This window comes from Gadus chalcogrammus, chromosome 19 (assembly GCF_026213295.1).
Source record: "Gadus chalcogrammus isolate NIFS_2021 chromosome 19, NIFS_Gcha_1.0, whole genome shotgun sequence".
NCBI lineage: Eukaryota > Metazoa > Chordata > Actinopteri > Gadiformes > Gadidae > Gadus > Gadus chalcogrammus.
In genome coordinates, this window is record NC_079430.1 from 4,581,891 (window position 1) to 4,606,890 (window position 25,000).

The following is a 25,000-nucleotide window of genomic DNA, read 5'->3' on the forward strand; positions in this document are numbered from 1 at the left end:
CTCAAACCTGTTCAGTCTCATCTATCTCAAACCATTTAAGTCTCATCCATCTCAAACCAGTTCAGTCTCATCCATCGGAAACCAGTTCAGTCTAATCCATCTAAAACCAGTTCAGTCACATCCATCTCAAACCAGTTCAATCTAATCCATCTCAAACCAGTTCAGTCTACACCATCTTAAACCAGTTCAGTCTTATCCATCTCAAACCAGTTCAGTAACAATACAATAACAATCTATATACATCTATGCAGTCTCTCGTTCTCTCTCACACACAAAAACGCATGCACATACAAGTTGCCACCACTGCAACACAAACCTAAATACATCCCATAATATATCAAGGACAACGAGAGAGAGAGAGAGAGAGAGAGAGAGAGAGAGAGGGAGGCACACACACACACACACACACACACACACACACACACACGCACACGCACACGCACACACACACACACACACACACACACACACACACACACAGATGGCTAAAATACAGACACACATGCATGCATATGAGTACCACACACACACACACACACACACACACACACACACACACACACACACACACACACACACACACACACACACACACACACAACCACACACAAGGAGAGGAACACATGGGAAGGGAGGATTGTGTTGTTTATCAGAATGTTGGCCAACTGTTATCAATATGTTCACAGTTTTGTTTATGTCAATATGTCGGCCAACTGTTATCAATATGTTCACAGTTCTAGATGTTCCCTGCATGGTGGAGCTAAACACGATAAAACACGTTCTACTCACTAAACAAACTCACTAAGGGATTTCTGTTAAAAGCATCGCTGGCACAGGAAGACGGCGCTACACGTGCTACTCCAAGTACCGCAGTACTAAGTGACAAGTACCTCTGCTTTATAGACCGTGTGCATTTACATAGATGTGTTTCTCTCTCTCAATTTTCTCTCTCGCTGTCACACACACATTGCTAGTCTCCACATTGTGAATGGCCATGTTATAGGGGAATCAATAACGTACAGTTAGTATTCATAACTTAGCCACAGCTCTGTTCACAGACATGGTCTCATACTCTTTCAGTGCAGTCGCAGTCAAGCCCTAACCGGCCTTATCAGACCCCAGCCAAATCACTCTCTCCCTCAACAATCCTCTCCCTCACTAAGCCCACTAGGGTGTTCAGAATACAGAGAGTCCACAGACGGACCCAAGAAAACACTGAACAAAACCAAAAAGCAATGAATAGCTGAGCGACAAAATCAGGGACAGAGGCGTTTAAATATTTAAAAATAATACCTGGTTTGACCTGGTACAAAATTAATAGTATAATCACAATGAAATAATAATCACATTTTAATTTTGTTCAGACTAACTCTATCAAACACCAATAAGGAAATACCAAGGAAACTGAAAACAAATACAGCTAAATTAGAAAATGTTGAATTGATTGATTTGCAGAATATATCAGTTAAAGAATGGGATTTCATTTTATGAAATCACATTATTATTCAGGTAATTTTTAGCTATTTTCTAGTTGAAATGTTACATATTCCGAGTTTTGTTTAAATTAAGAGTGGGGGAGGCGGTCCTGAAATGTGGAATAATGGGTTAGAACGTCTATATTCAATAGTGGAAACAAATGTTATCCCATAAACTAGAGGAAGCTGTGTCACTATCGCCATGGGAACGGTACCCTGCAGTCTTATTCCTCCTTGCCAAAATGTCCTCCATCAAAGTTTTATCAGATTCATGCAAAAACATTGCACAATCCACTATATTTCAAACCTTATCAGTTTAATAAATGCCCATGTACATCAAAAACTCAAATAATATGTATACATGCTTCATGGATTTTAAGAAAGCTTCTGATTCCATCTGGCACAAAGGACTCTTTAAAGATCACTGGCATGTCATATTGGTATAATAATAATAAATCTGCTAATAAAATTGGAAGCGCAGCAACCAGCTATGTTAAACTGTTTAGTTTTTTGGTGAGAGGGCTGCATTATGAGCCCAACCATCTTCAATATAAATATCTAAATTAAGTGGCAGAAGTGCTACGAAGATATGTAGTCCCTGGTGTTACTCCGGCAGACACACAGGTGAAACGCTTACTCTTTGCTGATTTCCCCCTCAAAAGAAGGTCTACATCAGAGCCTAGACATCCTTTGCAATTTAAGTCAGACATGGGAACTGATTTGAACTTGAAAAAATGCCAAGATCTACATAATTAAAAAATAATGGAAAACTCAGCAATATAATCCACACTAGTAAAAAGAAAAATTCAACACACAAAGACATATACATACAACCACCTACACTGGACATTTTGATTGTAAATCAACTAAACGAGATAGCAGGAAGGGCTTTATACACGATCAAAATAAACATTCCAATAGACATTCAAATAAGGACCAGGATCAAAGATTCAGATTCAGTTATAATTCATATTGTGTTAAACTGTAATGAATTCTGAGGTCCTTCAGCTAGCCAAGACTTTGCAGTACTGAATTCTGAGGTCCATCATCTACCCAAGACTTTAAAGAGGTGAAGTATGGGTCTATCAGCTAACCAAGACTTTTCCAAATGGGAACAGGAACCCTGCATGCAGAGTTGTATCAACATACTGGAAAAGGAACACCGCCAACAATGGTTGCAGCGCCGAACTTGGCCGATATCTGATGATAATCATTTTCCAAAAGGAGCCATCAATATGTCAAAAAATGTCTGATATTTTTTAAGATTGCACCAATTCGGGCGGTTCTATGGCGATCTTGCTATTTTACCGGCGCATAAATTACTCTTGCGCCTGGCCCAAATCTAAAAAGGGTTGGTCTGAAGTAGCCTAATTACCCGTAGGGGTGGTTTGGGCGTAACGTGCAATAAACCAATGAGAGTGCCATCTCCCATCCCTTTTAAGAGCCATGAGCGCATTTGAACCTGACAAGTTGATATTTTGACAGCGCATTTGCGATCTCCGATGAGACAGATGCATGACCACATGAATTTCAAACTTCAAATGGCTCAGTTTATGTCCAAATAATATGGCCTAATTCACACATAGAATAGCGTTTTCTTCCACAACTTCAGATACACTGAGTCCTCAAATAAATTTCGGCAAAGAAAACTAAACACACAGATGATATGCGGTTCTATTAAATGATAAATGCAATACATTAACAAACATAGTTTCTTACCAGTATTGTATGTATTATCGTTATATTGTGTTCCTAATATGCATGTGCACCCCCGTTAATATACATTGCCATGGACTGTATTATGCATTACGTGTTTAGTTTGCGTGCGTTTAAACAGATGGACTCACACACGCGCGCCCGCTTTCATTAATTATTTTACACATACACGCGCGCGCGCGCGCACTCATTCATTCTTTTTAACACTCACTCGCAGTAAAACAATGTTTTCTCACATCAAATACTCCTACTCCTAAAAGTTATGGGCTTGTACACAATATCTGTGTCAAGAAAATATGTTTGCTGTACGGTGTTTGCAGATGCATTGATTTAAAAGTACAACTTGTTACCTCTGTATCAGCTGTTCTTTCCCAAATAATTTACCAAGAATGTGTGGCTAGGTAGATGAGAGAAGCAAAGTGTATGCGCGAGGTGCATAGGCAACATTATGCATGCGCCCTTAGAATAGCATCTGTACAACGCGCCACTGACTTTAAACCAGGTATTTCCTGGTTTGTGGCGCAATTGTTTTCTGAAACTGCACCAAAAATAGCAACAGGGAACGTTTGCCCCAGAGCACGCCTCCTCCTTTCGCCGAACCGCCCCTTGGGGCGCAAGATCATTCCCTAATTTACAGGCGAGTGGCAGTGGAGGGAAAAGAACGCTCTGCGCTAGCAAACTAGCAACGACACAGTCTAGAAAGTCAATTGCGCCGGATGTAAGATAGGGCCCCACTTGTCAAAGTGGTCCAAGACCGGGACGTGCCTGGTCTCATCGTCCTGGAGTGGACTATCAATTACAGAGTCATCTGCTGACTTTAAGATGCTCTTATGTTCAGCCTGCTCTGACACATATTTGTGTGTAGAGGATAAATAATGGGGTGAAAGCAAATATTCTTGTTGGAAGCCAGTAGGGGAGCAAACATGGTGAGACGGAGATCCATTTACCCTGACTCTCTGTGTCCTGCTAGTTAAAACGTCCCGCATCCAGTTCTCAAGATTGTTACTCAAGTCATTTGGTCCTTAAAGCCTACTGGTCAAAATATGGGGTTGAATTTGAATGGTGGCTATAGGCTAGGTGCATGGGATCAAGTGCATGCACACTTTTCCTTAAGATTTCTGACCTTACAGGACTTTCAAGGTTTTTCATTCATATTTCAGTGTAGACACATTGACCAAATGGTGGCTCTAAAGAGGAGTTCTGCTGCCCGACCGTCTCCCTAGCAGCTAAACACCGCTAGACAATCAGACTCACACCGGTGAATCTGTCACAAATCAAGTCTTTATTTTCCCACGCTGTTTCACTCTAATTCCGAGTGTGGATATCTGTTGAATATTTAATAAATTGCTAACTTCGAAAAATAAAAACACTTGATGTTCATTTAGCAGACGCTTTTATCAAAAGGGACTTACAATAAGAACATTTGTCAGAAAATGTTAGTATTGATCACATCTGATTTATTGAACAGAAGTACAAATGAAGGCAGGGCAATATCCTCAATATTGGAAGATGGTGCTCGCAGTAAACTAGGTTCCCCTGAGATTTGAACTCGGATCCCTTGATTCAAAGTCCAGAGTGCTAACTGTTACATCATGGAACTGAATTTAAAAGTAATTATAAAAACAATATGAATATCATTGTACAAAACATGACCCTGAAACCCTGGCCTATTTAAATGGCTATGTAGTTATTTTGATGTGGGCTTTGATAATATTTCCTATGGAAAAAATTTTTTACGCATTTTACTCTTCCGCCTATGCCAAAGGCCGGGCCTATTATGCTAACGTTATTCGACTTGCTGTTATTTCATCAGCATTAAATTACACAGCGTGAATATATGTGACTAAACGTCACATCAATGAAACTTTAATGCTCTATGAAGATGATTTCTGCCTGACTCACGTCCGATAGATTTTCCACGTCATGGTGGTGCACACTCTCATGTTCCCACGCTACGCCACGACTTCATCCAACTATGTCTTTGTCCTTTTTGACTGAAAGACCCCCAACTGCAAATATTACAAATTTGACTTTTGACCGATTTGGTTTTTGTTATGGTACATTTTAACGCGCTTACAAGGGATGATATTCTCCATACAAAATGCAATATATGAGCATGTGTATCTCAGTTTGTCCTAATCATCACCACAAAGTTTATCCTAATCATCACCACGAAACAGTTTAAACATGACCCAATCAGTGCAGTCCTATCATTCCTGCAGGCAGAGAACAGATTCATTGTGCATTGTTATCGTGGTTCATTTTAATTATCATTCATTGACAGTTTTTTTCAATGTTTGTAAGATGCTTTGGCAAAAGTGTTTCATCATTCATGCCAATAAAGCTAATTGAATTGAATTGAATTGGAAGAGAGAGAGAGAGAGAGAGAGAGAGAGAGAGAGAGAGAGAGAGAGAGAGAGAGAGAGCGAGAGAGAGAGAGAGAGAGAGTATTTTTCAACATCATCTTATTCTAAGCCACACTCGTAGTAATGACATCGCTATCTAGTCATGACACAACCTGTTAGCTAGATGCCTCTTAAAACACCCAAACACACATGCATGCACACACAAACACACACGCACCTTGGTAAAGGATATCGGTATAAGGGTTTCATTCTGAAGAGCTTTGTCCTATAAATTAATCAATACATGAGAAAGCAGATTCAGTTATGTGTGTTCTTTATCCCTGTGTGCACCAGAGTTCTCCTCCTCAACCTCTCATTCTTAGGTAACCATGGAGATGCCAGACTCCCCTGGTTCTGAACGTGGTGACAGAGACTCGCGGCTTGGCACCGAAGACAAGAACAACAAAAACAACAAGAGCATGAGGGCAGGTGTGTGCAGCTCAGTCCATTCCAGCTATCAGCTGTCTCTCTCTCTCTGATGGAAACAGAGACACAGAGAGGGAGAAAGGTAGAAGATGGGGCGGGGCTGAGTTAGAGAGAGTACAGGACGGAAAGAAGTAAAGCGCGAAGGAGAGAGAGTAATCATGAGTGAGATTGCAAAGAAAAAAACGATTTAGCATTTAGATAAACAAATCTAGTCCTAAACCAACACAGTCTCACTCCGAGAACGTCAAATACCGACTGTTGGCAAAGGCCCTTTAGCGTCGGTGACTGACGGGAAAGGTACCCTTTTTATTCGCTCGGTGACGGTAAAGGTACCCTTCGGCGTCTTCTGCATACGGAATGGGGGGTGCCTCACTACGTCTCTAATAGACGATGTGAGCATCTTTCCTATTGGATAGTTTTTTAGGATATTCTTCTGTGAAAATGGCGGACATACTTTTTATCCTGGGTGGAAAATATGATATTTTAGAATAGTTACACCATTAAAAGTGTTTATGTAAACATTTTTAGCGAGAAATGTGCATTTTACTTTCATAATCGTCGTTCGGCGAATGTGAAGGATGTTTGGTTTGATAGATATGACGAAGAATATTTCATCGGGCGATAATGGCCGGCGTACAGGCATCCCGGGCTCACGAAAATAGGTGACACTGTCACGTTATTTAATCTATTGAAACGTGATCAGGTACACGTATTTTCTAAATGTTCGTGTCAAAAAGCAATTTTTCAAACTCATGCATATCAATTGGAAGTATTTGTCGTGATTTGTCACTAAGCACGACTTCCATCTAAGGTTCTGTCCGGGAGCTTTCTCCCTATTGTCCCTTAAGGAGCTCCGTACAGAACATTTATTGTTAAAAATTGTCTGTGATAACTAAGAATATGACAGCTTTTCCAGTCTCACCAATATGCGCACAGATCGCACGGTTTGACACTTTCAAGATGCGTGCAGTAGCCTACATACGCCAAATGACCATTTCGTGTGCATACGATACGCAAAACCCAGCATTAACTACTGTGGAGGGCGGATACGTCCATTTCGCGTGCATATGTGCATATGATACGAAAAACCCAGCATTAACTGAATGGGAGATGCAATATTTTAGGACAGATTCACCATTTAACGTGTTTCTAATGACATTTCTAGCGAGAAATGTACTTTTCCCTTGAATAATCCTCAGTCAGTGAATGTGTATGATCTTTATTAATCTTTATTATCTGAATGGGAAATGCAGCTCACGTGTTTCCTGCTTTTGTGTTATTAAACCGTTACTTTATGTAACTTTTAATGATATCATCTTGTTAGAAACACGTACGTTTTCGTGAACACTGGATTACGTCGCATTTCAACATAAAATAGCGTGTTATACACACACACACACACACACACACACACACACACACACACACACACACACACACACACACACACACACACACACACACACACACACACACACTGCATTTCGCTGCCAAATAAATAAATACTAAGGCAGAATAAAGAATAAATTAATTCATTATCATTCAACTTCAACATGCGTTATTACAGTATAGTGGTGGAGGGATGACGTGTGTTGGCCAACCCGGAAGTGAGCGTCGCCCTGGGTTCCCTTGACAAAAAGCCAACGGGTTTTTCCATTTGATTTTGGATTATTGCAGAAAAATTAGCATCTTTGAAGCACCTCCTCAAAAACTGAAAATAAATAAAAATAACTGTGCTCCAAAGAAAGAAATGTAAACCAATGCATTCCGAATGGGAGTGTTTCTCCGATTTTTCCATGCTACACAGAACGAAATGTAAACCCATGCAAATAAAGACTTCATGGTCATAATAATTTAAATATCATTAATCTCCTGAGGGTGGTATTCTATTTTTTTCAACGGGGCTGAATCCAGTCACTTGACCGTCATGGTTGCTATGGTGGTTGCTATCCACCAGCCCCTCTAATCCTTACATGGCTCTAAAAACCACGCGGCAAATGAGCTGCCGTAATTTGTGTTGTTTTTGTCGTAAACTAGTGTCCGATGGTTAAAAAATAGACGGATATTCCAAGGTATCCTTAAAAGGCAGCTTGGATGTTTTTATTTTCTGCAGTTTAGACTTCTTCTATAACCTATTTTTGAAAGCAAAACACCAAGCTCATTGATTTAACGAGGCAGGGTTATTTGAAACAATTTATTAAATAAATATTTATGAGAGGTCATTCCTTCTCCTGAGTTTTCTTCCTATTTATGTCTAGTGTACAACCCTACTGTCCACAAGCATCACCCCCCCCCTCCCCATATGGATTTGGAGAATTGTTGCCACGTCCCAGTGGTGGAGGTATCATATATATGAAAGAGGGCATTCAATTATACTACAATGATCAATTAGGAGGCCGAAGCCCTAAAGGAAGTGATGCAATAGGTGACTGGGTCGACGACATTTAAGTAAGCTTTACTTTGAGGTCTCTTATATATCAAAGGGGGTCTCAAAGGACGCATACGCTTCAACCTGTGGCTCCGGTCCTACAGGAAATGACTCAGCAAGTGCTCCATCTCGTTGCACCTGCACCCAGCGGCTCGCTTGCAAGATTTTGGCCTGAAGTTATTCCCAGACCTACACCGTAGCCATCCAACCTGCATATCTGAGAATCAGGCCTCTCTTTAATAATGACAAAATGTATGAGAGAAATACACATTAACTTTTGACTCATAAGCGGCGTGGTGCCGGCTCCTTTTGACCTTTTGACCCCAGACTTCTGGGGGAATAGCTGAATCAATTCATTAGTCAATCAAAAGCATGTAAAGAGGGAGAACAAGGTGTCCTTCAACATCTACGCTTCCAGGCGATTGCAACGGTGCCACACATGAGCATATTCGAACATGTTTAATGGTAGTAATTAGCTGTCGAAATTGGAGGCCTTAATCAATAATGAGCAGCTATTGATTTGCTTCCCGATAGAAATTTGTGACAAATGACATGTTATTTAGCCTCTACACGTTGAGTTGAGTCCAATGACACCAAGCATGACACTCTAGAAAATGGTAACATGTATTTTACATGGTACACCTAGGTCTAGGACATGATCTCGGTGTAGCAAGAGGGCGAGCTTGATCTCATTGGACTCAGCTTAACGTGTAGATGCTAAATAACATGTAATTTGTCAAAAATCTCCATCGGGAAGCAAATCTATAGCTGGTCATTATTGATAAAGGCCTCCAAAATCGACAGCTAATTACTACCCCTGAAACATATTCAAATATGATCATGTGTGGCACTGTTGCAATCGCCTCGAAACGTAGATGTCAAAGGACACCTTGTTTGCCCCGTTACGTAACCGGGAAGATATTTTCATACTTCTAATGAATTGATTCATATTTTAAGGTTCTCGGAGTGAGACTTTAAGCGGCTGCAGCAGAAGTGTTGAGACGAAAGATGATATCAAGACATTTATAGAATATTCACATTCACATTATGATTCTTCGTCATAACATCCGACCAAACATCCTTTACAGTCACCAAGCGAGGATTATGAAAGTCCAGGCCCCCCCTTCCGGCACTCAAGGTCCGACTGGGCCAAGTTTAGGGCAGGAAGGGCCCCCCATTCCGGCCCTCGGGGTCCGACCGGGCCAAGTTTCGGTGCGGGGATCCCAGTTAGGCCTTAGAATAAGGTATTCAAATTTCAGGGCGGTAGGACCTTCCTATCTCAAAAACTGTTTTTCCACCACATTCTGAACCATTAGGTCTTGCAGGTAACACATCTGAGGGGCTTTGTCCAATTACAGTCCATTTGGGAAAACTTTTTTTCTCTAAGGGCTAGAACTCCAAATCTCGGATATGTCGTTCTCGGGGCCCCGGGAAATGTGTGTAAACATTTTAGCATCCCTAGCTATCTCGAAAAGGCCGGAAAAGGGGCGTGACCTCCCACAGTACGGTAAATGTACATAAGACAGAGGTTAGTTTCTAGTCCCCATTTTTTGTGGGATGGAGGTGTACATTTGTGGCTTAAGGTGTGTAGTCACAGCTGGCCTGTGGCCACGTTTTTGAAGTCTGGGGTCAAAAGGTCAAAAGGAGCCGGCACCACGCCGCTTATGAGATAACAAAAAGTGAATGTGTATTTCTCTAATAGCTTTTTGTCATTATTAAAGAGAAGCCTGATTCTAAGATATGCGTGTTGGATGGCTAGGGTGTAGGTCTGGGAAGAACTTCAGGCCAAAATCTTGCAAGCGAGCCGCTGGGTGCAGGTGCAACGAGATGGAGCACTTGCTGAGTCATTTCCTGTAGGGCTGGAGCCACAGGTTGAAGCGTATGCGTCCTTTGAGACCCCCTTTGATATATATAAGAGACCTCAAAGTAAAGCATACTTAAATGTTGTCGACCCAGTCACCTATTGCATCACTTCCTTTAGGGCTTCGGCCTAAAGGACAAAGCCCCTCAGATGTGTTACCTGCAAGACCTAATGGTTCAGAATGTGGTGGAAAAACAGTTTTTGAGATAGGAAGGTCCTACCGCCCTGAAATTTGAATACCTTATTCTAAGGCCTAACTGGGATCCCCGCACCGAAACTTGGCCCGGTCGGACCCCGAGGGCCGGAATGGGGGGCCCTTCCTGCCCTAAACTTGGCCCAGTCGGACCTTGAGTGCCGGAAGGGGGGGCCTGGACTTTCATAATCCTCGCTTGGTGACTGTAAAGGATGTTTGGTCGGATGTTATGACGAAGAATCATAATGTGAATGTGAATATTCTATAAATGTCTTGATATCATCTTTCGTCTCAACACTTCTGCTGCAGCCGCTTAAAGTCTCACTCCGAGAACCTTAAAATATGAATCAATTCATTAGAAGTATGAAAATATCTTCCCGGTTACGTAACGGGGCAAACAAGGTGTCCTTTGACATCTACGTTTCGAGGCGATTGCAACAGTGCCACACATGATCATATTTGAATATGTTTCAGGGTAGTAATTAGCTGTCGATTTTGGAGGCCTTTATCAATAATGACCAGCTATAGATTTGCTTCCCGATGGAGATTTTTGACAAATTACATGTTATTTAGCATCTACACGTTAAGCTGAGTCCAATGAGATCAAGCTCGCCCTCTTGCTACACCGAGATCATGTCCTAGACCTAGGTGTACCATGTAAAATACATGTTACCATTTTCTAGAGTGTCATGCTTGGTGTCATTGGACTCAACTCAACGTGTAGAGGCTAAATAACATGTCATTTGTCACAAATTTCTATCGGGAAGCAAATCAATAGCTGCTCATTATTGATTAAGGCCTCCAATTTCGACAGCTAATTACTACCATTAAACATGTTCGAATATGCTCATGTGTGGCACCGTTGCAATCGCCTGGAAGCGTAGATGTTGAAGGACACCTTGTTCTCCCTCTTTACATGCTTTTGATTGACTAATGAATTGATTCAGCTATTCCCCCAGAAGTCTGGGGTCAAAAGGTCAAAAGGAGCCGGCACCACGCCGCTTATGAGTCAAAAGTTAATGTGTATTTCTCTCATACATTTTGTCATTATTAAAGAGAGGCCTGATTCTCAGATATGCAGGTTGGATGGCTACGGTGTAGGTCTGGGAATAACTTCAGGCCAAAATCTTGCAAGCGAGCCGCTGGGTGCAGGTGCAACGAGATGGAGCACTTGCTGAGTCATTTCCTGTAGGACCGGAGCCACAGGTTGAAGCGTATGCGTCCTTTGAGACCCCCTTTGATATATAAGAGACCTCAAAGTAAAGCTTACTTAAATGTCGTCGACCCAGTCACCTATTGCATCACTTCCTTTAGGGCTTCGGCCTCCTAATTGATCATTGTAGTATAATTGAATGCCCTCTTTCATATATATGATACCTCCACCACTGGGACGTGGCAACAATTCTCCAAATCCATATGGGGAGGGGGGGGGGTGATGCTTGTGGACAGTAGGGTTGTACACTAGACATAAATAGGAAGAAAACTCAGGAGAAGGAATGACCTCTCACAAATATTTATTTAATAATTATTTTCAAATAACCCTGCCTCGTTAAATCAATGAGCTTGGTGTTTTGCTTTCAAAAATAGGTTATAGAAGAAGTCTAAACTGCAGAAAATATCCAAGCTGCCTTTTAAGGATACCTTGGAATATCCGTCTATTTTTTAACCATCGGACACTAGTTTACGACAAAAAACAACACAAATTACGGCAGCTCATTTGCCGCGTGGTTTTTAGAGCCATGTAAGGATTAGAGGGGCTGGTGGATAGCAACCACCATAGCAACCATGACGGTCAAGTGACTGGATTCAGCCCCGTTGAAAAAAATAGAATACCACCCTCAGGAGATTAATGATATTTAAATTATTATGACCATGAAGTCTTTATTTGCATGGGTTTACATTTCGTTCTGTGTAGCATGGAAAAATCGGAGAGAAACACTCCCATTCGGAATGCATTGGTTTACATTTCTTTCTTTGGAGCACAGTTATTTTTATTTATTTTCAGTTTTTGAGGAGGTGCTTCAAAGATGCTAATTTTTCTGCAATAATCCAAAATCAAATGGAAAAACCCGTTGGCTTTTTGTCAAGGGAACCCAGGGCGACGCTCACTTCCGGGTTGGCCAACACACGTCATCCCTCCACCACTATACTGTAATAACGCATGTTGAAGTTGAATGATAATGAATTAATTTATTCTTTATTCTGCCTTAGTATTTATTTATTTGGCAGCGAAATGCAGTGTGTGTGTGTGTGTGTGTGTGTGTGTGTGTGTGTGTGTGTGTGTGTGTGTGTGTGTGTGTGTGTGTATAACACGCTATTTTATGTTGAAATGCGACGTAATCCAGTGTTCACGAAAACGTACGTGTTTCTAACAAGATGATATCATTAAAAGTTACATAAAGTAACGGTTTAATAACACAAAAGCAGGAAACACGTGAGCTGCATTTCCCATTCAGATAATAAAGATTAATAAAGATCATACACATTCACTGACTGAGGATTATTCAAGGGAAAAGTACATTTCTCGCTAGAAATGTCATTAGAAACACGTTAAATGGTGAATCTGTCCTAAAATATTGCATCTCCCATTCAGTTAATGCTGGGTTTTTCGTATCATATGCACATATGCACGCGAAATGGACGTATCCGCCCTCCACAGTAGTTAATGCTGGGTTTTGCGTATCGTATGCACACGAAATGGTCATTTGGCGTATGTAGGCTACTGCACGCATCTTGAAAGTGTCAAACCGTGCGATCTGTGCGCATATTGGTGAGACTGGAAAAGCTGTCATATTCTTAGTTATCACAGACAATTTTTAACAATAAATGTTCTGTACGGAGCTCCTTAAGGGACAATAGGGAGAAAGCTCCCGGACAGAACCTTAGATGGAAGTCGTGCTTAGTGACAAATCACGACAAATACTTCCAATTGATATGCATGAGTTTGAAAAATTGCTTTTTGACACGAACATTTAGAAAATACGTGTACCTGATCACGTTTCAATAGATTAAATAACGTGACAGTGTCACCTATTTTCGTGAGCCCGGGATGCCTGTACGCCGGCCATTATCGCCCGATGAAATATTCTTCGTCATATCTATCAAACCAAACATCCTTCACATTCGCCGAACGACGATTATGAAAGTAAAATGCACATTTCTCGCTAAAAATGTTTACATAAACACTTTAATGGTGTAACTATTCTAAAATATCATATTTTCCACCCAGGATAAAAAGTATGTCCGCCATTTTCACAGAAGAATATCCTAAAAAACTATCCAATAGGAAAGATGCTCACATCGTCTATTAGAGACGTAGTGAGGCACCCCCCATTCCGTATGCAGAAGACGCCGAAGGGTACCTTTACCGTCACCGAGCGAATAAAAAGGGTACCTTTCCCGTCAGTCACCGACGCTAAAGGGCCTTTGCCAACAGTCGGTATTTGACGTTCTCGGAGTGAGACTGTGTTGCCTAAACACAGTTCTAAATGTCTCCTTATCTCCTCCTCTTCCTCCTCCTCCTGTTCTTCCTCCTTTGTCACCCACAATAGTGCCCGAGTGTTTTCTGTCTGATAGCACAAGTCCTGCTGTGCAATTTCATTCAATGTTTAAACTGGCTTATTTGTAGGCTACTCCCATACTATGGAAGCTGCGTGTCTTTGGAAACCTTAAGGCGACATGAAGCTCTGCTGTAACAGCCTGACATCGTACCGATGAGTGGAGCCGAAGGCCGCCGGCATCAGCACAGCAATCCTCTGTGATGTTCTAGTTTACATTTCTTCCATTATCAGAATAACAAATTTGTTTAAACGGATTGAGACGCTTCAGAAATTTAACAGAAAACGACCAGATGATGAAAAATGACAGCAGCAGTTTGACCATTTACACACCGTGTCAACACATTGCGGCCCCACAGTTTATAAACGACACCATTAACGTTGTGTTCATGCGGCCTGCATGTGTTCTTCAGTGCCTTCTCTGTGTGCGTCTTTTTTATGGTTCTTTGCGCATGTGCATGCTTGTCGCAGTTGGGAATATGACCAGTTCACACTGCAATCTGATACCGGCCACGTTTAAAACATAGGGTGACGAGCCAAGCAATAGAATCGGATCTGAACAAACCAGAATGGAGCACGTTTGAACCAAGCGTTCTGCGTTCACACACCACCATGTCAGAATTTTGTGTTGGTGGTCATTAATTAGTAATTGATCTTAATAATCGGCTGGCACTCTGTGAATGCCTCGATGAGCGCCGAGATTCATCTGGTTCCCAGGCTAGGAAATATGCCTCTTTAACGTCAAACAGAATTTTGCAAAGCGGATATCTTGTGTTTGTTTCGTTCCTCTGAAACAATATATTAAATGTCTCTTTTCCGAATCATTCAAATTCATCAACTTGTGGACGAAACCATAAACATTGTCTACATGGGCCTCCGTGTTTACTTCCGTACGACAGAGCGCTGCGTGTGACGTCTTTGTTATTGTTCTCTTGCGCATGCAGGTCAGTTCGGACTGTGACCGGTTCACTCTGGAATCTTAAAAAAAAATCTATCCCAGCAATAAATCAGAATTGAGCACCGCGGCTCACAGTGTGAACGCAGCCTAAGTGGGCTCTGATCTCTGAGCCTGAGGGTTCAGACACCCCGTACTCTGGCTGGCTGTAGGCCATAAAGGTGATATCATGGAGAAGAGGGACACCTTGTCCTCATCAACATGCTACATTAGCATGTAAGCTCTCTCTCTCTCTCTCTCTCTCTCTCTCTCTCTCTCTCTCTCTCTCTCTCTCTCTCTCTCTCTCTCTCTCTCTCTCTCTCTCTCTCTCTCTCTCTCTCTCTGAGCTGTAAATCTCCAGTGGCACAGCTGGAATTCCCCAACTCAGAACGATCGGTCAATGTTACCTCCTCACAGGGCCTGCCTCCTAGCACTGCTAGCTTCCTAGGGCTATCACAACAGAAGACCTGCATCTTAACATTGCTAGCTTCCTAAGGCGAGCACAACAGAAGACCTTCCTCTCAGAACTGCTAGTTTCCTTGGGCCATCCAAATAGAAGAGCTCCCTCCCAGCGGTGTAATGTGCAGATGATGAATAAAGCTCATATTACAGCTAGGGCTAAGGAGACATGGGTGGTAGCTGCTAGCTCTTAGATAAACACCACAAGCGGAAACCAGGGCGAGCAGTGGTGCTGTTTACTTAACAACATGAATGTCTCGTCTGTTTGGACAGAACCTTTCTCTGTTGACGTGGCTCTGAAGGGAACTATGATTTATCTGCCATTCGGTGGAGGGTGTTGTTGAAAATGTCTTACGCCTAACCCTGCAGTATTGGTGCCTTGCTCTTCCCTCTGAGCTACACAGGGGATATAACCCCTAACCCTGCAGTGACAGTAGTTTGCTCTACCCTCTGAGCTGCGCTGGGATAGAACCCATAACTATGAAGACACACACATGCACACTGGAATTATGAAACAAGGTTGATGCAGCCTCAAAATCTGAATGAGGACCTTCAGCTGGTCTGTGGGAATAGAGGCCACAGGATACAGTAGAGGATCCTCATAACTGCTGTTAGAAAGGTTTGAAAAACTGCTATTAACCTAAATATATCTGAAGATCGTTGGTGTCTTTCTTCTTGGTCCATTTCTTATGAAAATAATTAAGATTGAACAACATGGGAAAGAATCTGTTGCTTTATCTGTTGCTCGCTTCTACAATCGTTCTGTGATCATTTTGCTGAGATATCTCTCCCAAGCGTCCCTCAGGAGCAATGAAGAGATGAAAAGAGATGAATTAGTAGACATCATTCAGGCAAATGATGTTAACTGAGATATTCCTTTGATCAGTATTTGAGAAATAGGATAAACAGAGATCTCTGTATTCCCCTGATCTCATTCATGTCTCGTTTATAGTAAAGAGAAGAACGTGAGACGAGTCTGAGGCTCTCATGAGACAGATCTGAGAAGTATGACCCCTACCCAACATTACTGTGTCTCCTCCTTATCTGATTTATTCCTCTCAAATGTGCAACTTAAGCAATATATGAGAAGGTAACCCAAGCGAGACATATGAAAAACAATAAAGAATTTAATTAATAAACTGTAAGTATAAGTGTTCATTGCTACACCACACCTAGTTGGCTTTTACTGGTCAACTTTGATGACCAGCACACAGTGAGGTGATGTTGAAAATGTTTTTTTGCACAATGATGCACAGAGCAAGGGTTTCATGCTGCCATGGCTGAAATCTCTCTGGTGCTGTGGTGAAGGCTGTTTCAACCTGTGCACTTGATTGCTCCATGCACAACAGGTGTGCAGCCTCATCTCACCCCCCTTACACACTCCACACTGTAGTAATTAGAATAAGCCGTAAAAATGAGAATCAACACTCAACAATCTGTTTAAGACGTCACCAAACATTAAAGCACTATTAGTTCCTTATTTCAATTAAACCAACTCAAATCCTCCTCCAGTTAATTGGAAACCTCTGTCAACACACTCGTTGTTGCCTGTGAGCATTTATTGGGCTGAGTTACTATTCATTTAGTTATTTTCCTTGACATGACGTTTACCGTTGCTTTTGCAGCTCATTACTGAAACACACTTGAGAAGTTTTAGTCATGTACTCAATGGTTACCAAACTCGGCGTGTACTTTTAATGACATGTATTCTGTGCAAAATGAACTAACGGTTTTGTAAGTTGTGCATACGTGATGTGAATAAACCATATATCTGGTGCATCACATTTGCATGAAGCGTTTGCCTTTAAGAGAATCTTGTAAGATGATGTGAAAGTGGTAATGAGATTTGTAACTGAGGCATAATTTTAGGAAGTGTGTCCGATTGTTGGCCTCGTATTGAGAATAGTTTGAGAGCTTGCACTATCTCTCATTTTTCTTATAGTTGATCCCTGTGAGACTGAACCGTGGTAATTCCTCAGGAACATCTGACAGTTGAGATGAAGGAAAAATGCACAAATCTCTCTTTGGTCTTGGCTCGTGCTCATTTTTAACTGGGAGATGTTAATGTGTTTTAAAGGAGATCTCCTCTTGAATCTTACTTTAATATGGGATGGGATGCCTGAAAACGGAGGTCTTGAATTTCTTCTTGATTTCATTCTTATTTTTAAGATAACAGTTTGCTTATCATTAAAATATGCATGATACAATTATAATATTGTGAAAGACAATATTAGGCTACTACACAGGGGAAATCATACCCCTAAAGTCACTAGCACCACCAAGTCTAGACCCAATCAGGGAATCAAACCCCCCAAAGTCACCACCAGGTCTGGACACCATCAGGGAATCAAACCCCCTAAAGTCAGTAGCACCACCAGGTCTGGACACCATCAGGGAATCAAACCCCCTAAAGTCAGTAGCACCACCAGGTCTAGACCCCATCAGGGGGGTCTTATGTGTGCGTATATCAATTGAGATAGAAGATGACATGGTCATTAACGCAGAATGATACTGGTATCATAATGAGATGGTCATTAACGCAGAATGATACTGGTATCATAATGAGATGGAGCGGGGATCAGGAGACTAGAGGAAAGGAGGAGGGGAGACAAGGAGACTAGAGAGAGGAGATAATAGGTAATAGGGTACTAGGGGAGTAGGGTAATATGGTAGAAGGGTAGAGGAGCTAAGGAGACTGGAGTAAAGGAGATGAAGAGGGTAGATGTGAATAGGAGACTAGGGCAGGGACAATAAGGATACTAGGCTGGAGGAGATTTGAGTAGAGGAGATAAGGAGACTAGGGTAAAGAAGATAAGGAGACTGTGGTAAAGGAGATGAAGGGACAAGGATAGAGGAGATAAGGAGAATAGGGTAAAGGAGATGAAGAATCTAGGGTAGATGAGATAAGGATACGAGGATAGAGGAGTATATCCTAGATGAATGGAGGACCTGTTCTCTGAGTAGCATTTCCAGTGTGTCTGTGTCTGTGTATGTGTGTGTGTGCCTGTTCATGCCGGAGAGAGGAAGAGAGAGAGAGAGAGAGAGAGAGAGAGAGAGAGAGCGAGAGAGAGAGAGAGAGAGAGAGAGAGAGAGAGAGAGAGAGAGAGAGAGAGAGAGAGAAAGGAAGAGAGAGAGCATGTCTTTGAAGAGGGAATATGATCCGTCTGTAACATAGGGTCAGCCTGCTCTTATTGACATCACAATTCATCTGTATACTATATATATTAAATATATTATTTAAATATATATATATATATATATATATAAATAACACACTGCCATAGTCAGGGTGAACATCACTAAGAGATCAAATACCTGTCACTACGGTAACAACGTCAAGGTCACCTTGAGCATCTCCGGGGTGGCCACGGCAACCAGACGAATAGTTATTATGTCATTTCATTTCAAAATCATTCAGTAGACATAGAATTTATAAATACAGAGAAAGGGTTGATTAGTCAAGGGAGACAAGAGAGAGGGGAGGAGAAAATACGAGGAGAACAGAGAGTAATGGAGAGGAGGAGGAGAGGGAGAGGATGCTGGTCTTGCATTAAAGCCGGACTGATCCGTTCAGGTGCGCGCGTGCATGTCTGTGTGTGTTTATGTGTGTGTGCCCATATGTGTGTGTGTTTATACATGTGTGTGTTTGTGTGTGTGTGTGTGTGTGTGTGTGTGTGTGTGTGTGTGTGTGTGTGTGTGTGTGTGTGTGTGTGTGTGTGTGTGTGTGTGTGTGTTTGTGACTCCTGTCCTGATGCATTAGTGAAACGTGATACTTTTCCTGTGAGCCCTAACCTTGAGAGAGAGGAGAGGAGAAGATAGGAAAGAGTATTTATATATATATATATATATATATATATATATATATATAAATCTATGTATATTGATATTGTGCATGTATGAGCAAATATTTCCCTATTTCACCCGCTAGTTGAGCCTGTTTTAATGCACCTCCTTCATTAATTCTGAATTGTGTTTAGTCATTCGTTCAATAATGAATTAATGATTTGTAACTTCTGCCCGTGTTTGCTTGTGCAGTGAACTTTGAAGTAGCTAATTAAAATCTTTTATAAATTATAATACCGCCTTAAATCTAGCTGACACAGCACTCTCACCTCATTCTCATTCTATTATATGCAATAATAACTCTTAGTTATTAATAAAACACCTTTATTCTGTCTCTCTGTCTCTCTCGCTCTCTCTCTCTCTCTCTCTCTCTCTCTCTCTCTCTCTCTCTCTCTCTCTCTCTCTTTCCCACTCTCTCTCTCTCTCTCTCTCTCTCTCTCTCTCTCTCCCTCTCTCTAACTCTCTCTCTCGCTCTCTCTCTGTCGCTGTCTCTCTCTCTCTGTCTGTCTCTCTGCCTCTACATGCATCTCATGAGATCCAATAATGTATCTCATGTATCAATAACTACTATCTGGTACCAATAAAATAGATAATATCATAACTACATAATCAAAAAAACAGAATTTATTTAATAATAACCTTAAACATCTGAGCAACTAGTAGCCATAACACACTCAAAACTATTTACATAATATCATCCACATGTTATCACATCGCCCCCCTCTATATATATATATATATATATATATATATATATATATATATATATATATATATATGTATTTATATATATATACTGTATATTGTTAACCTACTGCCTAATACTGAGGCAATGCTACAGTAGTACGAAAGATTATCTCATTTGTTTCAACACTACAATTACTCTACTATTATCCGTATTCTTTCACCATTCTACACACACAAGACTTGGCTTCTTTAACAAAACACATTCCTCTCTCTCCCTCCCTCCCTCCCTTCCTCTCCTCCCTCTAGTTGATATGTTTAAAGTCTGTCTCCCGGCTATCAGTCTTGGCAGCGTAAAGAGTGAGGAAGAGGAGAGCAGCACAGAGAAAGATACAGGAGGAGGAAGAGGAGGGACAGGAGGAGGAGCAGGAGAGAAGAGCGATAGGGGGTATAAATAGAGAGGAGTCTGTCGGACTATAAATCATTGAGCAGTGGGAGGAGGTCATCCTGTTTTAATATTCATAATGGCCTGTCACTCTTCAATTCTTTTGTATTCATCTTTATGTTCTTTGAATTATGCATCTGGAACCACAGCTAGCAACATGCTTACTTGGGCTAGCAACAAGCTAACCGCTACGCTGAGCCCCACTCTGGAGCCACAGTGGGTCGGACAAACGATTATTCACAACAAATACCTTACCAAAATAATTTAAACAAAATAATATTTTGAAAAATCACAATTAAAAAACATTTTAGTTTAATGGTCGCTGTCTCAACACTATGAGATTTAGCAAAATCGCACACAAACTTTGTGAAGATTATTTTCCATGTTATACGCATTGTTGTATGAGCGATGCAACGAGCGATGTTGCATGCAATGTTAATTAAATGCATCAAGGCGTTAAACGTCCAAGATTCTTGACCCAGTCTCGGCCATCACAAACAGTGCCCAGATTGAGCGCCACACATCCACAGACACTGTGGCGTTGGTGTACCATCTCTCATCTGTGGACCTCTGTTGTGACGCCAAGCGGCTCCAATAAGGCACTTTGACGTTATGAAAGGAAAGGGACGGAGTTCTTTAACGTTTTAAACAAAAAAAACTTTAATGTGTAGTATTATAATATCCTTATTATATTCTTCATGCTTAACATTGTTATTGTATTATTGCATTATTATTGAGGTTATTGTCGCTCAGTGACAATAACACAGCTTTCTAGGGTTAACACTTAGCTGTTAGCTACGGTAAGAATTAGGTGCTAGCTAGGGGAAGCACAAGTTGCCAGTTGGGTATAACACTAGCTGCTAGCTGTGCTCAGTAGCTGCTAGCTGGGGTAAGTGCTAGCTGCTAGATAGTGGGTTAGCACGAGCTGAATTGCAAGCTGGGGTTAGTGCTGGCTGCCGGCTAGGTTTGGAACTAGCTGCTGGCTAGGGTTAGGGCTAGCTGCTACGTAGAGTTGGCGCTAGGTGCTGTTGGCCTTGTTGTTCCTCTCTCTCCGTCAATCCTCTCCTCTTGGCTTATCATCTCCACCCACCCCCCCCCCACCAGCTTTCCTTGTCTATCAGTACCTCTCTCACTCCACTCTCTCACCCTACTCTCTCTCTCTCTCTCTCCCAATCTCTCTCTACCTGTCTCTCTCAGTAGCAGACCTCTTGACATCCTTGTATTGATCACTCCCCCCATCTCTCCCCAGCATTCGTCTACACACACACACACACACACACACACACACACACACACACACACACACACACACACACACACACACACACACACACACACACACACACACACACACACACACACACACAAACAGACCCATCTCTGTTTCCTCTCCCTGTGACATCATCGTCACCAAGCTACAAAAAGAAATGCAATCCAGTGATATAAACATAACAAAGGGAATAGAACCCCTAAGCCCTTAGTGCCTTGCTTTACCTGATGGTCCACACAGGGAATCAAACCCCTAACCCTGCGGTGTTACTGCCTTGCTCGACCTTCTGTTCTGAACAGGGAATAGCACCCCTAACCCTATGATGTTGTGCCTCGCTCCATTGCTGAGCAGATGGTTATCTGAATAGACTCATCAATAAACCAGATGTCATTAGCTCATTTACTCTCTCTCCCTCTCCCTCTCCCTCTCCCTCTCTCTCTCTCTCTCTCTCTCTCTCTCTCTCTCCTGTTTCAGGCCTTCTGAAGTTTCCTAATTGATCGCAATTAGAGCCGCTGTGTGTGTTTGTGTGTGTGTGTGTGTGTGTGTGTGTGTGTGTGTGTGTGTGTGTGTGTGTGGTGTGTGTGTGTGTGTGTGTGTGTGTCTGTTGCGAGTGTGTGTTTGTGTGTGTGTGTGTGTGTGTGTGTGTGTGTGTGTGTGTGTGTGTGTGTGTGTGTGTTGCGAGTGTGTGTTTGTGTGTGAGTGTTTCTAAGTGAAAGAGAGGAAGGAGGTCTAAAATCAATGAACCACTACAGACAGAGAAGAGAGAGGAGAGGAAAGAGAAAGGAAGAGAGTAGTAGAGGAGAGGAAAGGGGAAGAGGGGAGATGGATGAGCGCATGGTGTTTGTTGGATGGGCTCAGAAATGTCCCGTGTGTTAGAGGGAGAGCTAGCATGCTAGACCAGCTAGCATGCTAGACCGGCTCGCAGGCTGATGATACCGCTGCTTCTAGAATCCTGTCTACAATACAACTACACTTTGCTTGACTTGCTGACGAAATTGCTAGCCTCTAGCACCTTCCACAATACAACAAATCTATGCTACCGCTAGACACTAACATCCTATTAACAAGACAATAACAACATGCTAGGCAGGCTAATGTTACTGCTAGCCTCTAACATCCTGTCAACAACACAACTAAACCATGCTAAGCAGGCTAATGATTTAGCTTGCCTCTAACATCCTGTCAACGATCCAACCACACCATGCTAGGCAGGCTAATGCTTAAGCTAGTCTCTAGCATCCTGCCAACAATCCAACAACACCATGCTAGGAAGGCTAATGCTACTGCTAGCTTCTAGCATCATGAGAGGCCAGGGGAGATAAAAGACTACAAGAAAAACATAGACAGATTGAAATATGTATACATAAAGATGTATAAAGAGAGACAGATAGATACACAGAGGGATACAGATATAGACAAAGAGAAAGAGAGAGAGGAAGGGAGGGAGAGGGGGGAGGGAGAGTAAGCGAATTAGCTAATGGTGGTCTGGACAGTGAGGGTAATAGATGAACCGCTGGCTGAAGTCTGGACCCAGTCCTTATGTTCATATGTGGCCGAAAACTAAACAATATCTGCCTAAGTCCTCTTGCACCAAGCCCATCTCTGCAATCAAGTCATAGAAACTCAATTACATAATGCTAGATGCACGATGCTAAACGCACAGCGCTAAGAGCAAGGGCGTCCTTATTAGGGAGTCACTGGGGTTAACCACAAGTATCGCTCCACAAGGACTCAGACCGAGTAAAATACTTTGGAATAAAAGACTTGAGAGATCCTTGGTGCACTAGATAAAAAGTGCCACCAGCGAAATGGATGCTCCAAATGAAAAGCTTTCTCCTTGACAGATGAACGGCAGACGTGGACAATGCTTCCTCCTCTCCCGGCACTAATAAATGAATAAAGCGTCCATGCTGGTGTGTGTGTTTCCGCACCTTATTCAATCTGCCGTTGGTGTTTCTGAACCCTGTGTCTGTTACGCTCATCACCTGGGCTCCGACGCTAACCAGGTTTCCCATTAAGGGACAATAAAGTCTTCACTTGAACTCGATTACTCCGCTGTGAAAGAGAGGACAATCTGGCCACTCTGCACCTGCACCGAGGAACGCTGGGAGATACTGCTGTAGTGCCACTGAGCAAACCCTGGTCCTGGGAGGGAATAAAGGAATGATATCATAAGTGACTTACGGCCGACTTATTTGAGATAAATGTTCATATGGGAGACGTTGAAGAGGGAAGTTCAATTAGGGTAATGAATAAGGAAGTTTTGTGGTGACTTATAGAGAGAGACAGTATAGTAAAGTCAGGATGACATCAGATCTGTGACCTCATAGTGACATCATAGTGACCACACAAGACAGAGCACAAAAAAGGCGATACCTGGTCTTTGAGATAGTCATCTGACCCTCCCATAGAGATAAACAAATAACACAAACATACACCAGAGGGCACATATGGGTACGTCGCTAAACATGATGGCCGCGCCCCTTTCTTGGGGGATTTAACAAACCTCAAATCCTAGAGGTGTCAATGCAGTTGGATGTGTGTTTGGATGACGATGCTGTCATGCCTCTTCAATTTCCCCTGTATAAGGATGTTGGTTATCCTGGATAGCCACATATATTATATTATCCTTCTCAGTGTTTCCCACAGAAATTTTGGAGACTATGGGGGGGGGGGAAAAGGGGACTGGTATGGGGCGATTGTTGATTGTTGACGGGGTACGGGGGGTATGGAGCGATTGTTGACCGGGGGGGGGGGGGGGGGGGGGTATGGAGCGATTGTTGACTGGGGGGGGGGGGGGGGGGGGTATGGAGCGATTGTTGACGGGGGGGGGGGGGGGGGGGGGGGGGTATGGAGCGATTGTTGACGGGGGGGGGGGGGGGGGGGGGGGGGGGGGTGTATGTCTTCAAACTTCGCCTGAGCAAAAAAAAAAAAAAAAAAATTTTTTTTTTTTTTTTTTTAATAATAATAATAATTCATGTGCACGCAGAGACTATGGCGGCCGAAATTAGACTATGGCGGGCCGCCATAGTCTCGTCAATGTGTGGGAAACACTGATCCTTCTCCTCTCCTCTGTGAAGGCGCAATTCTGTGTTCTGTGTGTATATGTTACGTTTGGGACTGAAAGGGAGGTATAGATATTGATTCATATATGGGAGTTTATGTACATTCCTCTACACATACAGGTCAATACACCTACACATACACCCCCCCCCCCCCCCCCCCCCCCCCCCCCCCCGCCCCCGCCCCCACCATCACACACACACAACCGTAAGAAGATGTCAAGAATTGGTCTGCATAGTAA

The 25,000-nt window shown here is 42.4% G+C and overlaps 1 protein-coding gene across 1 annotated transcript in view; it reads right to left on the reverse strand.

Moving 5' to 3' along the window:
- The window catches only part of cntfr (ciliary neurotrophic factor receptor), a 79,791-nt gene that overhangs the window by 41,039 nt on the left and 13,752 nt on the right, over positions 1-25,000 (reverse strand). The window lies entirely within an intron of this gene.